This window comes from Dermacentor silvarum, chromosome 1 (assembly GCF_013339745.2).
Source record: "Dermacentor silvarum isolate Dsil-2018 chromosome 1, BIME_Dsil_1.4, whole genome shotgun sequence".
Classification (NCBI taxonomy): domain Eukaryota; kingdom Metazoa; phylum Arthropoda; class Arachnida; order Ixodida; family Ixodidae; genus Dermacentor; species Dermacentor silvarum.
Genome location: NC_051154.1, coordinates 122337105 through 122350367, shown reverse-complemented (window position 1 = coordinate 122350367; position 13263 = coordinate 122337105). Strand labels below are relative to the sequence as shown.

Here is a 13263-nt window from a genome sequence, read left to right as displayed (position 1 = left end):
GCTGCAGAGTTACAAGAACAGATAGTGCGTGCGTGTGTGTGTGTCATTCTCGGTCGTAAAGTTTGTGTAAATTTATAGTCGGGGTGCAGCCACTGCCGTCTTGTGGGGGTCGTAATGGAGACGATCGGTTCCGTCTGCGGTGCCTCGGTAGCTGCTCGGGAATTTTGGCGGCTGCGCCGGACAGGGCCACGCGTGTCTTACACCGCGCCGTGGGCGCGACAGGGACGCCCAGAGCTGAATGGGCGAGCAGCCGCTGCCGAGCAAAAGGCCCGCCGCGGTTCGTCGTTCTCCGGGAGCATCCGATAAAGGCGGTTGTTTTATGGCGTCGCGAGGAGCTTTTGCAACAGGCGATTGAGATGCCGCTTATCGGCGGGACACGGCGTGGCCGCGCAGCGTCGCATTTTAATTCTTTGCCTTCGCTTCCGTCGATCGTCACGTTTCTGAAACCGGTCTGCGTCGAGGACGTCGCCGGCGTTTTTTTTTTTTTTCTTTTTTTTTTTTCGTGCCAAGTGATCAGGCGTGGTTGATAGCGGTGCTCGCCGGAGCACCGTTGGGTAACTCTCGGGCACCAACCATCCGCGCGCGCGCCCGCCGGACTCCCCACGGCGTGGGACGCGCGGCTGGTCAGTGCGCGAACGCATCCTTAGCGCCTCCGTGATGACGTACGGTGTGCTACACTTCAGGCTAATGGGGAGTTCGCGGAAAGAAGATGATGCACCGGACGGGGCCGCCGGTTGGGGCCGAGTCGCCCAATGAGCAGCCGTGCAGGCTTCGCCCATGACGCAAGTTGTGCGTTCTTCTGCAGCGCCAGAGGACGGCGGCGCTCGTATACGGCCACGCCATCTCTCCACGAGTACGTAATGCGGTGGTTGCGCAACGTCGCCAATTAAGGACTCTGGTACTTCCTGCTGGGCCCGCATTTTTCGCACTGTTGGTTCGGTTGCGCAAGACGATACGTCGTCCAGCAGCATGTGCGCGCACACGCACGCACAGGCGCTCGTCGCAGAATTGAACTCGCCGTTTGCGGCCTGCTCGGGGGCAGACCCCATCCGTTGTTCGAACGAGATGTGCCGGTCGTCCCACGCGCAGGTCTTCGGCCACCCGCTGTCTGCGCCTTGTGTTGCTCTCTTCCATCGCTGCCATATAGACCAACTCTGGTTGTTCCTTTCAGCTCGCGCGATGATGGAGTGCGCGAAATTTGGCAACGTCTGGGTGCAGGGGCGTCGAAGCAGAGATATATAGCTCTCGAGAGAAGAGCAATGATTACAATTCAGGGCGCGTGTGCGTAAAGCAGTTCACAAACATAAAGAACAAGAAAAAGAAAGAGAGAAAGAAGCCTTCGCGCAATTCAGAAACAAATTTCTTACGCTAGAACTTGTACCATCCAATCGTGATGGACATCTTTAGCGAAGGCTTATGCGAAACGGCACTTACGACCGAAAACCTTCGTGGATTCAGCCTTATTTCTAATGGCACGCTCCGATCAATCGGTAGACAACCTGCAAGTTTGACTGCTCTGCGTGTCCAAGTTTTCCGTGATTGAGGCCGCGTTCTCGTCCGGCTTAAACCAAATCTAATGCAGGTTTCACGTTCATTTGCTGAATGTGATTAAGCGCTCGGAAGGCGACAAAAATTTCCATAAGCTAAGTGAAACAGAGCGCGATCAGCGTGAGTGATGCCTGAGTAGTCGAGAAGTCGCATGCGCACTTGGTTCAGTCCCATGGTTTGTCTTCGGGTTCTTACTTGACCGCCAAAGGTTCACCTGTAACGAAGTTATTACATGTACCCTTGTATACTTACACGGAGCTGTTGCTCGATAGCAATTTGAATGATAAACAGGAAAGGGGCTAAGCTGCTTACCGTGGTCACACGGGCAAATAACACCCTAGGGGGGGGGGGGGGGGGGGGATATGATGTCGGAACAGCGTTTTTGCACCTTTACTTTTATTTAAAAATTCCAAAATGGCTGTACTCGTTAGCAAAACACCCTTAGTGCGCCATTTCGTTAATTTCAGGGTGCTAGAAGGATGTTTTCTGTGAAACATACACCTTATAAAATTTAAGGGGGCTCGAACACTTCATCATGTCAAGCAAGTAAAATGCCGTACAGGTTCATTTCCCAGCGGTTTGCGCCAAGTCATTGTTCGAGCAAGTCATATGATCACAGTACGCTATGGATGTCATTCTGCTACTTCGCGTACATCCGTACACATATATACATATATGGCGTCCTCGACGGCGAAGTGGACGACCAAACTATTTCTCTTGTTTTCTATCCTGTCTTTCGCATTTTACCACTGGCTTCTAAATTGTTTAACTTCGGTGCTGTTTTATGGCTCAGCTGCCAAGTCTCAGCAAATTGTATAGCGCGTTAGCCAATGACAGTTCTTCAGGCGCTTGTTGTTTCTGCTGTAGCATCGGTATCAGGAGATCAGGAGATCCACAGTTCAAGTATGGTGAAGCGCTGCGTGGCTTTCTTTCTTCGCTTTATTTATTTATTTATTATTATTTTTTGTAAACATGTCGAAAAGCAAATCGGGATTTCTTCGGCAAACATCCAAAAGACTGTACGGATAGTCATACAACAGAAAATATTGCTGTAAAGATAGGATGAATTTCGGCAAGACATTCACTGGGGGAAAGGGCGAAATTAAAAAAAAAATCACCCATTCATATGGGTGTATTAGTTTGCTCAAACACCCTTTTCTATAGGTGTAAGTGGGTGAGTTGTAGACACAAGAAAACACCCTTAAAGGGGGTGCAAGTTTCCTCAGTGTGTAGTGCGTTCTTGCCGGCGTAGTCGTTGTTAAGTTCTTGCTTATATCGAACGTGGGCATTCGTCGTATCCTAAGGGCGCGAAAAATACATTCGCTGTGTGTGGGCTAAATTGACGACTGGAAATCGCCGACAGTCAACCTCATACATTTTTATAGCGATGGCTACCGCACTTTGATCGTAAGCTATGGTATACGAGCATTACGACAGTCGATTAAGGAGAGACAAGTTATCTGACGCTATCTCGCGCCAGAGTTCGCGCGTAACGGGTGCCGCGCTTGTCCTCACAAAACACATTCAATGAAAACGCGGACATGGCCTCCGGCAGGCCTTGCGCTGACCTGTGCACGAAAGCAGTGGTACCGTTGCCGTGCAAGGCCCATGCATGTAATTGGTGCACCCGTGCGTGAGACTCGTCTATCATTCGTTAGGGCCATCGACCTTGACGGGCCGCACATAATCCATTTGCAAATGCCACGCGGAGGTATACACAGCCCGACCCGAATATATACAGCCACGCCATCCTCCAGTGAGACCACGCAAGGCACAGCTCGAAGGGGGCAATTCTGGTGGAAGGTGGTTGCGACATGCCTTAATTAATGAACCTCAACGTGTTGTTCCATTGACCTCTATGTATGTACAGCTTGTTGTACGTCGACTGAAGCCGACAGCTGCGCCCCCTACTTCTTAAGCAGTCTCACTTTCGCTCGTAAACCAATGCCTTCTTGTTCAGTTGCTTGGCCTCAGGCATGATCCGGCTGCTTTATCGTGTGGGCTCGTATGTTTCCCGGAGTCTTAGTTGTTGTCCTGACAATCCGGTGCCTTGAAACGCTGTTGCTGTGACCAGCGTGCGCGGTTAATATAATTACCCTTTCCTGTGTGACTTACCAAAATAAACCAGCTGCGCATGCGTACCAGCCTGCGGCGCAGTACCTGCAGCCTTTGAGTGCTGTGATTCGCGGACGGTGGAAAACGATGTTACTGCAGCCGCACAATATTCTGCGACATACAGCGTACTTCAGAAGGTCCAGTATGCGTATATAGTTCAGTAACAAGTGCCACGCCTCCTACTCGCGTCTATGTATGGTTTGTTAGACCCTTTGCTCAGTGTGATTGCGCAAGAGACCCTCGGACAGGGTGACTGACGTCTTTCCTGCAGATATCGCACCCAGCGCCACCACCACAATGTGTATTTGCGTGTGCAGCAATTGAGCGGACCTGCTAGTCGCGCTTGCAGCTTTCACGCTTTGCGCCTCCAGATGTTTGCGCTGTGGCACTTACGAGGGCGCCACTTGCTGTTCGGAACGCGCTTGTTGCGTAGAACCGCCGCTTTTCCGCGTATTTCCCTGTGTCTCGCAAGCTGGCGTTGGTCTTTATCTATTGCTGTATTTGCGGCCTACGCGTTAGAGAAGCCAAACTTCAGGTATTTTCGTACGCGTTGCATCAATGTGGATAGACTAATCATTTTGATTTACACTGTTTCTTGCCTTTACATTTAGCTCAGTCCGAACTTAGCTCGACCTGTGGAGCTCGGCGTCGTTATGGCTCCTGGGAAAGAAAGAGAGAAAGCTGGAGAAAGGCAAGAATGGGATGCCAAAGGGACACTGAAAAGAAACATTAGGTCAGTTTAGACTGATAAAGTTTTCTTTCAGAACTCTATATCAGTAAATTTTGTGGTAAGGTGTTGATTTCTAGAAGAAGAGATGAAGGCCAAACAACCACTTTTTTATATTTAATTTCGCGCCGAAACCCCAGTGCCGGTACATCAGTGTTACGTCACGTATATAAAAGTTTTTTTTTTCTTCTTTTTTTCGTGTTTAGGTCGTTGTAGCTGAGTAAAAGTTCTTGCAACCCACTAAGTACAGTCTTTGGCTCTTTTAGAATGCAGCGTTTTTGCCGATAGGAAGTGAACAGGGCCTGAGCATACGCCGTCAAAATCTGTGACGTCTTGGCGAACTGGTGCGGCAACTTCAAGGCGGCGTCGCCACCTGTCTTTCCTTATCGCGTCTATTGCGTCTTATTGACCCTTTTCGCGGAGCAGTTTGCTCTAGCGGAACGAGATGGCGCTTTCGGCCGCGCGCCATACGTTGCCTCAGCGAATGCGCACGAATACGAAACCATTACTGCTTCTGCCCTGCTACTGTGCGATCAGCTGTCGAAAATGCAACTGCTTGTGCGCTAATGCACTGTGCCCAATTCATACTGCAAAATGTGTAACGATAAAGGGAAGACGTGTGCGGTAGTTCACTGCAAAAATAGTGATTCACATATTAATGAATGAATCAACCTGTGTCGCCGCTGCTACTTAAGGACTGACTGCCCGTGTTTCCGCCCTTCGCGATGCACGGCTTTCCTCTAGGATAAAAAAAATATAATTCATTCGCCTGCGCTGTATAGCTAACCTCCAAAGAAATGACTTCAACTCCGGAACGTCGGCACTTGGGAGTGAGTACCGCTCGTTACAAAATGAAGTAGTGCCACTTACTGGCATAGTAAGTTTCCCGCACGTTATCTACACACATCCACCCTTACTCGCACAAAAACTTACGCCCACCCTATCGCCAACGTGTGAGCGAATAGGCGCACACTTGAATCAATGTGCCGGAGCATGAGTGACGGCGACTACACCGACAAGGAAGCTGAATGTTTCGTGACGGTCCGCAGAGTAAGCGAGGGATCGACTAGCGATAATACGTCTTTGCTACGAGCATAGTCCCTTGAGACCATGCTACGAGGTACCGCAAAGTACAGAACATTTAAATTCCAAGACTTTGTGCGCAGCAAGAACAAATTTATCGCAGCAGAACACACCCGCGAGTGATTACGCTGAAAATAAACAATCAGATAGTGGCCGCACCGAGGAACTTTACTGAGTCAGAAATATGGCAAGCCGCTGGTTCAAAATGTTTGCCAAATAAAGAACGCAGAGCACACTGATCCCGATTTAATTCAGAAGCGGAAAGTTCGGACAGCTTGGAATACATTTCTAGCACCGCTTTTAGTACAAGCTCCGTATACGCTGCTCGCGCCATTTAGGAGAAGGCGTAATGAGCTCTAAAAGCACTTACATGTCCTCTAAAGCTGTGGCCAAAGCTTCGTGTCGTGTACACAGTCGCCGCGTACGTATATGCGTCGCCGTGTACGTATATGCGTCCAACGGAGGTTTGCTGTGCCGCACCGGCGTCACGCGCTTGCATTGTAAACGCGGAGGCAATGGAGGCGGCTGAGGCAAGCAATGGACGGGTCACCACGTGATCAAACATGGCAGCGCCCACGGGAGCGCCGCGAAAAGGGTCAATAGCAAGTCTCTTCTCGCGGTAAGCGTGGCTTCTTTGGTATTGTGGTAGGGCAATTAATTTACCAATACAGCTGAAGTTATCATTTTTCTCTTTGGGTCCCTTTAACGTGTGAAATTTGGTTTGCCACTCTACACTGGCCGATGAGGTATATATATAGACGCGCTAAGCGAGTAATAGAGAACATGACAGCGAGGCATGCGCTGGCGATGAAGTGGTGTAAAAAGCACTCTCGAGTGCGTACTCACAGAGACGTCCTTTATCCACAGTAGAATCGGCCGCGCTTTCACAGACATGCGCATGACGTGAAGGTCTTCTGCATGTTCGCAAATCCTCTACAGTGAAGGGTCAGACTTATCGTGAACTTCTCCCCGAGCCGCATTCTCTCCTACACTCTTAAAAAAAGAATAATAAATTTGTGAAGAGTTAGTGACGGAAGACGTTACTACCTGACACATACTGTAAACCGTTATTAACTTTCTACTCGGTATTTACTAACGGAAGGCATCTACAGGTGCATGGAAATTTAAAGGCCATCACGTCGTCTTGCCCGTAGTTTGTTATATCTATCCCGACCCGAAACAACGGTACTTCGTCGATTGTGGCTTGGCGTCTCATTTACGAAGTCGTTTGCTTTCCGCATCGGATGGGAGGATGGTGCTGCGTGTGACCACTGCGGCAACAAGGAAACTATATGGAAACTATATCGAACACGTACTTTGTCATTGTCCCCGATACAGCGCACACAGGCAGTCACTTGCGAACGCGCTGGCGCGTCTTGACGGCCGGCCGCTTTTGGAGCTGACAGTCCTGGAACGCCGGCCTATACACTCGTCACACAAGAAGTCAGTTAAGTCACTCTTGAAGTTTTTGTGTTCGAGTGGACTCTCTGACAGACTATAGTTCTCACGGATGTTTCCAACCTCCTCTTATTTTTTCAATTCTTATTTTTTTCGTGACTGCTTTCATTTCCCCTTCCCCCAGTGCAGGGTAGCAAACTAGAATATTTTCGGGTTAACCTTCCTGCCTTTCCCACCCCGTTTCTCTCTCTCTCTCTCTCTTATAAATGACCCCACTATACTGCTAATAACGATAATGCAGTCGTGCTAGAAATGGTTGCCAACTTTTGTATAGGGAGCCAGTGAGCAGCATTAGTAACGGTTACTACCTTTCCTAGTTAGAAAATGTAATTACCATTACATTTACTTACTGCAGCCACTAACAAGGTAGTGAATATTGAATTGTGACGAACCCTTACTAAATTATAGGTAGAAGCTAATACATTTTCTTCTAAGAAGAAGAAAAGGGGACTCGGATGCCAGTGCTCACCTGCACAAGTGAGCCGCTGCATGTGGCTCTCTTGCGTCGTTGTCGTCTTGCGAGAGCGTTAGTGCACGCCGACTGTGGCAGTGCACTTACGAACGAAAAGCTTTGTCAGTTAGAGCAGTGGTGCTCAATTCGCAAAGCTTTTCGTTTGTAAATGCTCTTTTTTATTGACCAGCAGCCTTCGCTAACAATATTTCCACGAAAAGGATTGGCCGGAATTTGCTTTTACGAACAATTCTAGCGTAAGTACGTTTTTATGTACACGGGCCCTGGAGTGTTGCAGGATGCCCCGAGTTCATCGTTCGCCCATAGAGAAAGAAATTCAACAAGAGGGGACACTCGGCAAAAACTGGCAACAGGAAACACGTCACCATACGTCACGCTATACTTTTGACACCGAACGTTAGCTGCCGCGAGCATCGAAAAAAAAAAAAGAAAGTGAACTTAAGTTAACAGGCATTGATTTATTTTTTTAATTCTTTGCCGCGAAAACTAAAACGTTTTGCGTATAAATGAACTCAAGCTTTGCGACTTATGTTCCTTGCCTTACCTAGCCACAGGTCAATGACGCGCCAGTACATGCGTCATCCGCCAGACACTCCCCCGAAGCCAGCGAGGATGGCTGCGAGCGCGTTTGAGCGCTCGCGCGCGGCGACCCGTCTATCTCCTTCTTTTTTTCTTTTTTAAATGTAACCTGGTTTATTGGGCTCTCGGTGTATTCTGGCGTTCCTTCTGCACTGGGACAAGACACCACTGCACTATTGGACTACGGCAAGGTGAGAAATCTTGTTCCACAGTCTACTACGCAATTAGGCTTACGGCACGGGACCGAGACTTAAGACGCAGTTAGCGAAAAACAGCTCGGCCATCCTGGCGCAGTTAATTTGAGTTAATGAATCGTGCTGAGACATGTTTCCGATGCTTCCTATGGGACTATTGTAACTTATTTCGGTTTTTGAGCCACACTGGCCGCACAGGGCGCCGTGTCGCAGTTAGCGAAAACTCAGCCGTGGTGTGTAGTCTAGTGCATCTTGCTAGGAGAAGTTTGTGCCGCTTTCTCTGACGCCAGACATTACTGAAAAGTAATTTCGTTACTTTCTGGGGTACTTTTGAGGCACGCTGGCCGCACAGCGCGCTGTGACGCAGTTAGCGATAAGCAGCTCGGCCATGGTGATAAAGTTAGTTTGGCGTGTAATGAATCTTAGAGGGACAAGTCTGTGACGTTTTTTGTGGCTCCGCAACAACATATACCTTCTTTCGGTACTCACGCCTGTTGAAAACGCGATGGGCGATTGCCAAGAGTGATAACATGGGGTGTGCTGCTGACGCCGGCAGAACACGCGAAAGATAACGCCGACGAACATATCAGAAACTTGTAATTCGAAAATTCCGTCTTCTAAAGGACTGAAAAAGGGCATTGCACCCACGCATTTGTCTTGAGTGCCTGTTGCGTTCGTCTCTATGTATGTAGCGTACCGTCGCGTCGCCCGAGGCCAAGTTTTGGAAACGCGAAGTCGCCAGTGTATTTGTGCTGCCAAAGTGCAGGAAATAATGCCCGGAAATTGGGGAACGCTTTGAAATCAGATGTTTTCATATATGTTTGGGATGAGTCGGGTATTTTCTACGCCATGTATGTAAAAGCGAATTGCTTTTGTTTGTAATGCCGCCCATTCACCGCTTTCGCACGTTTCGTCTCTACACGCAATATACCTATGTCTAAATACCAAAATGACTCATGCTTGTAACATGCTGTTACGTGCTTGCAAATGTGACATGCTTGTAATTTACTTTTTTTTTTCAGCTGGTGCCGTCCGGTGGAGCTTCATACAGGAACTACTGCCTTACCTGCTGGTGTCACAACGTTGGATGAACGCACAAAAAGCGCGGAACGAGCTTTTATATAGAGCAAAATAAATATTTCCTCATTGCACAAAAGGCCTTGCGTCTACTTTGTGGAATTGCACGTGGCACAGATTCGATGGGACTTTACGAGATCGTTCGCAATCATTTTTACTAAATAATAAACCGATTCTGCACGAAGAGCAAAAAAAAAAAAAAAAAAAAGGGAGGGGAGGGGGTGGGGCGCAGCCGGCGTGCTAGCTTGCGTTCAAAATACGCGCGCCCAAAACCGAAACCGGAAGTGATGTAAGTGATTTACACCGACCGCTTGGCACGCTGCAGTCAATTCGGCCGCTGGGCCCTATGGGAGTGTCCCCTCTTGTTGAATTCCTTTCTCTATGGTTCGCCTGAGTTTGCTCGACGGCAGTCAGTGAGCAAAGACAGCGCTGAACACGTGAAAGCAGCAGACAACAAGATGTCGAGATAAAACCGCGCATATCAACACGAGCGCACCAGGCGCACACCGCTTCCTCGTTTCAAACGCAGATAACTCGGCAATGTTACGCGCCAGCGCCGTTTGTTGTTATCAACGCAATATCGCAATACCGTGACTGTCCCGCTATCTATGTACAGATTCGGCGAAAGCCGCTTGCCACGCCTTTCTGGAGAGCGTCACGGGCGTGTCTCCTCGTTCGGACATAATCTGTCTATCCACCGTCGAATGCGAACGGTGCAGACTGCAGGGCCGCGATTTTGTAGCGATGCCTTATGACTTATTTTAGAATAGTCTTATCATCCACCGTTCACGGCCGGCTGATCCCGTTGATAACGCGAGCGGACCGTCGCTCTGAGCACTGACAAAGCGCGATAAGCGCGAAAAGTCATTATTACTTTAAAGGCATCGCTACAAAATACCGGCCCAGACGTGGCGCATTCTCACGCCAACCCTTTCTTTAGAATATGTTAAAAGATAACATTTTTTTTTTTGCTATAACTTACTTGCACAGCTAATGCACTGGGTGGAGCGATAAACAAATAAAAGAAGCCACCGACGGTTTGGCCACGTGAGTCCTTTTTCAGCAGCCCATGAAGGGTGAATCTAGATAATTATAAGACAATGAAACTGGAGGAGTACCGAGGGTTGAATTTTATGTCTTGATACCGTTAGCTCGTTCATCCGAGGGCGTCGGCGTCGCCAGAGCAAGCGGAGATCCCGAATATTGCCGCACTCGGGTCATCCTGCATAGCACCGCAGGTGTTTCTTTTTATGTTAGATACTTATAAAAAAAATTTCACATCTACGCCCCTGCCGTTCTTGCAGATATGCTACGTGAATGGGCGGACGTTAGCAGCAAGAAAATTTTCACCGATAACTTCGCTAAGTAACTAAAATATACTGCAATATGGTTGGGCAAGTTGGTACGGTAACATATTCTTGGTTCTAAAATTCTAAGCTAACTTGGTTCTAAAACTAAAATATGTTCAATAATTTTTAATTACTAGCTTTAGGGCACGTGTTTTAATAGCAAACTTGAAGCCGAGGGGCAGTAAAGTCATGTCTGCTTAGCGGAAAGACTAGCAACACTTTCTAGATATCTGTCCCCAAAATCTGCTAAAGGATATGCCTCGGCGTTCCAATCAATATTGTCCCGAACTATTAAAACACATTTTTGGGAAACTGTCATCTTCGCAGCACTTTTTAAGGTCACATATCTCGAAAGTGGTGCTACAGGGCGATAAATAACGTTGACGACCAGGAACACGCCGACTAAAATAAACTTATGAAGGTCGCCAGTTCTACGTTGATTGACTTATGGCATCGGTATAATTGACGGCACCATTTGACGCCGGTGTTCCACAATAATTGATTGTCATACGCGCAAGCAGAAAGAAATATTGTGATACAGAAAAAGAAAACAGTGACGGGCATTTCAATGATTTCCCTTTCAGGTTTTGTCTAACACTGTTCAGGCACCTGCTACAATCACGTGTCGCGGCAAGATGTAAAGCTAGCCACAAAGATACGTGAAGGGAATGCCGTAGGATTGACAATAAGGAAAGCAAGGACACAGAACTTTGCGTGTAAGTTCTTGACATCTAAGAACGCGACTCTGATTAGAACAATTTCCATTCGCCACTTTTCGTCCACCCACCGTCCCTTTTATTAGGCAGTTTTATGAGCGTGGCTCACCGTCAGCTCCGCTCCCATGTCACGCGCTATAAGGCGCTGCAGACAACTGCGTTGGTTTCGCATATTTAATAAGTGAGTCATAGCGAATCTCCCAGAGACGCGAGCGACACGCACTCAACTTGGGGACGAAACCACAAAGAAGCCACACTGCCAAGCCACCGTCACGCTATGCGCTCAATCGGCTCGGCGGCATGAGCGATAGTGCATATATAGCGCTCCCGCTGAGCGTCTGTGTGCAAATTGGACACATTTAAGAGATCGCTTACGGTCTGCTCCGCTCAGGACGGTGCATTCTAACAGTTTTCACACAGCTGCTCTCCGGGAGCGCTAGTGCGCGTGCGCACAACGCTCAGAACGCTCCGCCACGAAGCCTGCGTGTATACTATAGGCTTCTTTGTCGTTTTACTGGTTTTACAGCTGAGCTGACAGCGCGTCGATGGCGTCTCTGGGAGAGGGGGGTTTAAGAAAGCGGAATCAATGGGCCTCTTCGATTATCCGTCTCTGACAGTCCCGGACTGTCCGAAAGACTGCGTACGCAACGCTCATTGGCTGAAAGCACTGTCTCGGGCAGTCCGGGACTGTCAGGAACGGATAATCGAAGAGGCCCAATGTGCAGCCACCTGAGCGCGGGAAATTTAAGTGCCTCGAGCGGCCAGTCGCGCGGCACTTTTGCGTGCATTCGCGGGCTTCTTTCACGCTCGGAAAAACACTTTTATGTCGCACGTATTTGCTTTGGTTGCTTTGCATGTGTATGGACGCCGTCTTCTCACTAGGGCCGGCGCGCTCGACGAATTGCGGAAGGCGCAGCGTAGAACGAAATGTCGAGGCGCGACGGAGGCCTGTCGTTGGCGGCCGAAATTGATCCGAAACGTTAATCACTTCTTTTCCGATCGACAGCGTTGCAGCTGACCTCCACCTAAGAATCCGTAAAATAAAAAAAAAAATCGCGTAAGGCGTAGGCGCTCGGGCTTTGTCTTCCGGCTACAGGCGCTCAAAAGCGCGCTCGCGCGTCCGTGCACGCCCGCCTCTAACCTTGGGATGCCCGAACGGTGGTGGGCGGCTGCCATTGTGCTCGCAGACAGCCCAAGGTGGCCGCCGGCCTAATCAACGCCGTCGTTTTTCGGGAAGCGCCAGCGTTCGCTGGCGCTGTCCCGCCGATCGCGCGATCGCCGGCGCTGATATAACGCGCGCCTCGCACGTGTTTGTGCGCCTGCCCTGTGCAACCATTGTCTCGTCGCCACCGCCTGAGCCGCTGTTCACCTTGCGTCTTTCGAGCCCCCATGTAGAAGAATGCCCGTCGTGCGTGAAACCCGGTCGCATGCAGACGCTGCTAGCACTGTTGCTGCTTCCCTCGTATAGCTTTGTTCCGCGATGCAACGCCATGATCAGCGGCTCCGTGGCCAGAGGCAACGGTCATGCATACACTGAACCGTGGGCGCGGACACCGTTCGGAAGCGCTCCGTCGCAGTTGAATCCACGCACCTGCGCGGGGGGGTTCGTCAAACGAAAATTACGTCAACTCGATTCATATTGGGGCCAATCACTGCGCTCCAGAGCCGCGATTAGTCGGTTTATAAGGCCCAGTTCAACGCGTTCTTGGAGCAATGGTGAATTCACGGCAGACGTGCAAAAACAAAAAAAGTATGTCAATTAATGACGAAAATGACGATAGCGCTTAATCAAGATCGGTAGAAAACCAAATGCGTTTCGATATAGAGTGTCACGAAAGTACTATCTGACCAACAAACTTATACGGCAGCGATCGATGGAGCGATCCGGGGTAATTTTGACGTGCGCCTATATATGTCAGCGCATGTTTTTTTTTTTTTTTTTTTT

General features: G+C 49.2%; 1 protein-coding gene and 1 long non-coding RNA gene across 2 annotated transcripts in view; both read left to right on the top strand.

Annotated features, from left to right (window-relative positions):
• The window catches only part of LOC119435957 (zinc finger protein ush), a 364337-nt gene that overhangs the window by 192921 nt on the left and 158153 nt on the right, over positions 1-13263 (top strand). The gene's annotated exons all lie outside the window — the stretch shown is intronic.
• Positions 7711-9332, top strand: LOC125947747 (uncharacterized). The gene is made up of 2 exons (XR_007468476.1): positions 7711-8173; positions 9199-9332. It is a non-coding gene; the product is annotated as an uncharacterized LOC125947747 (long non-coding RNA).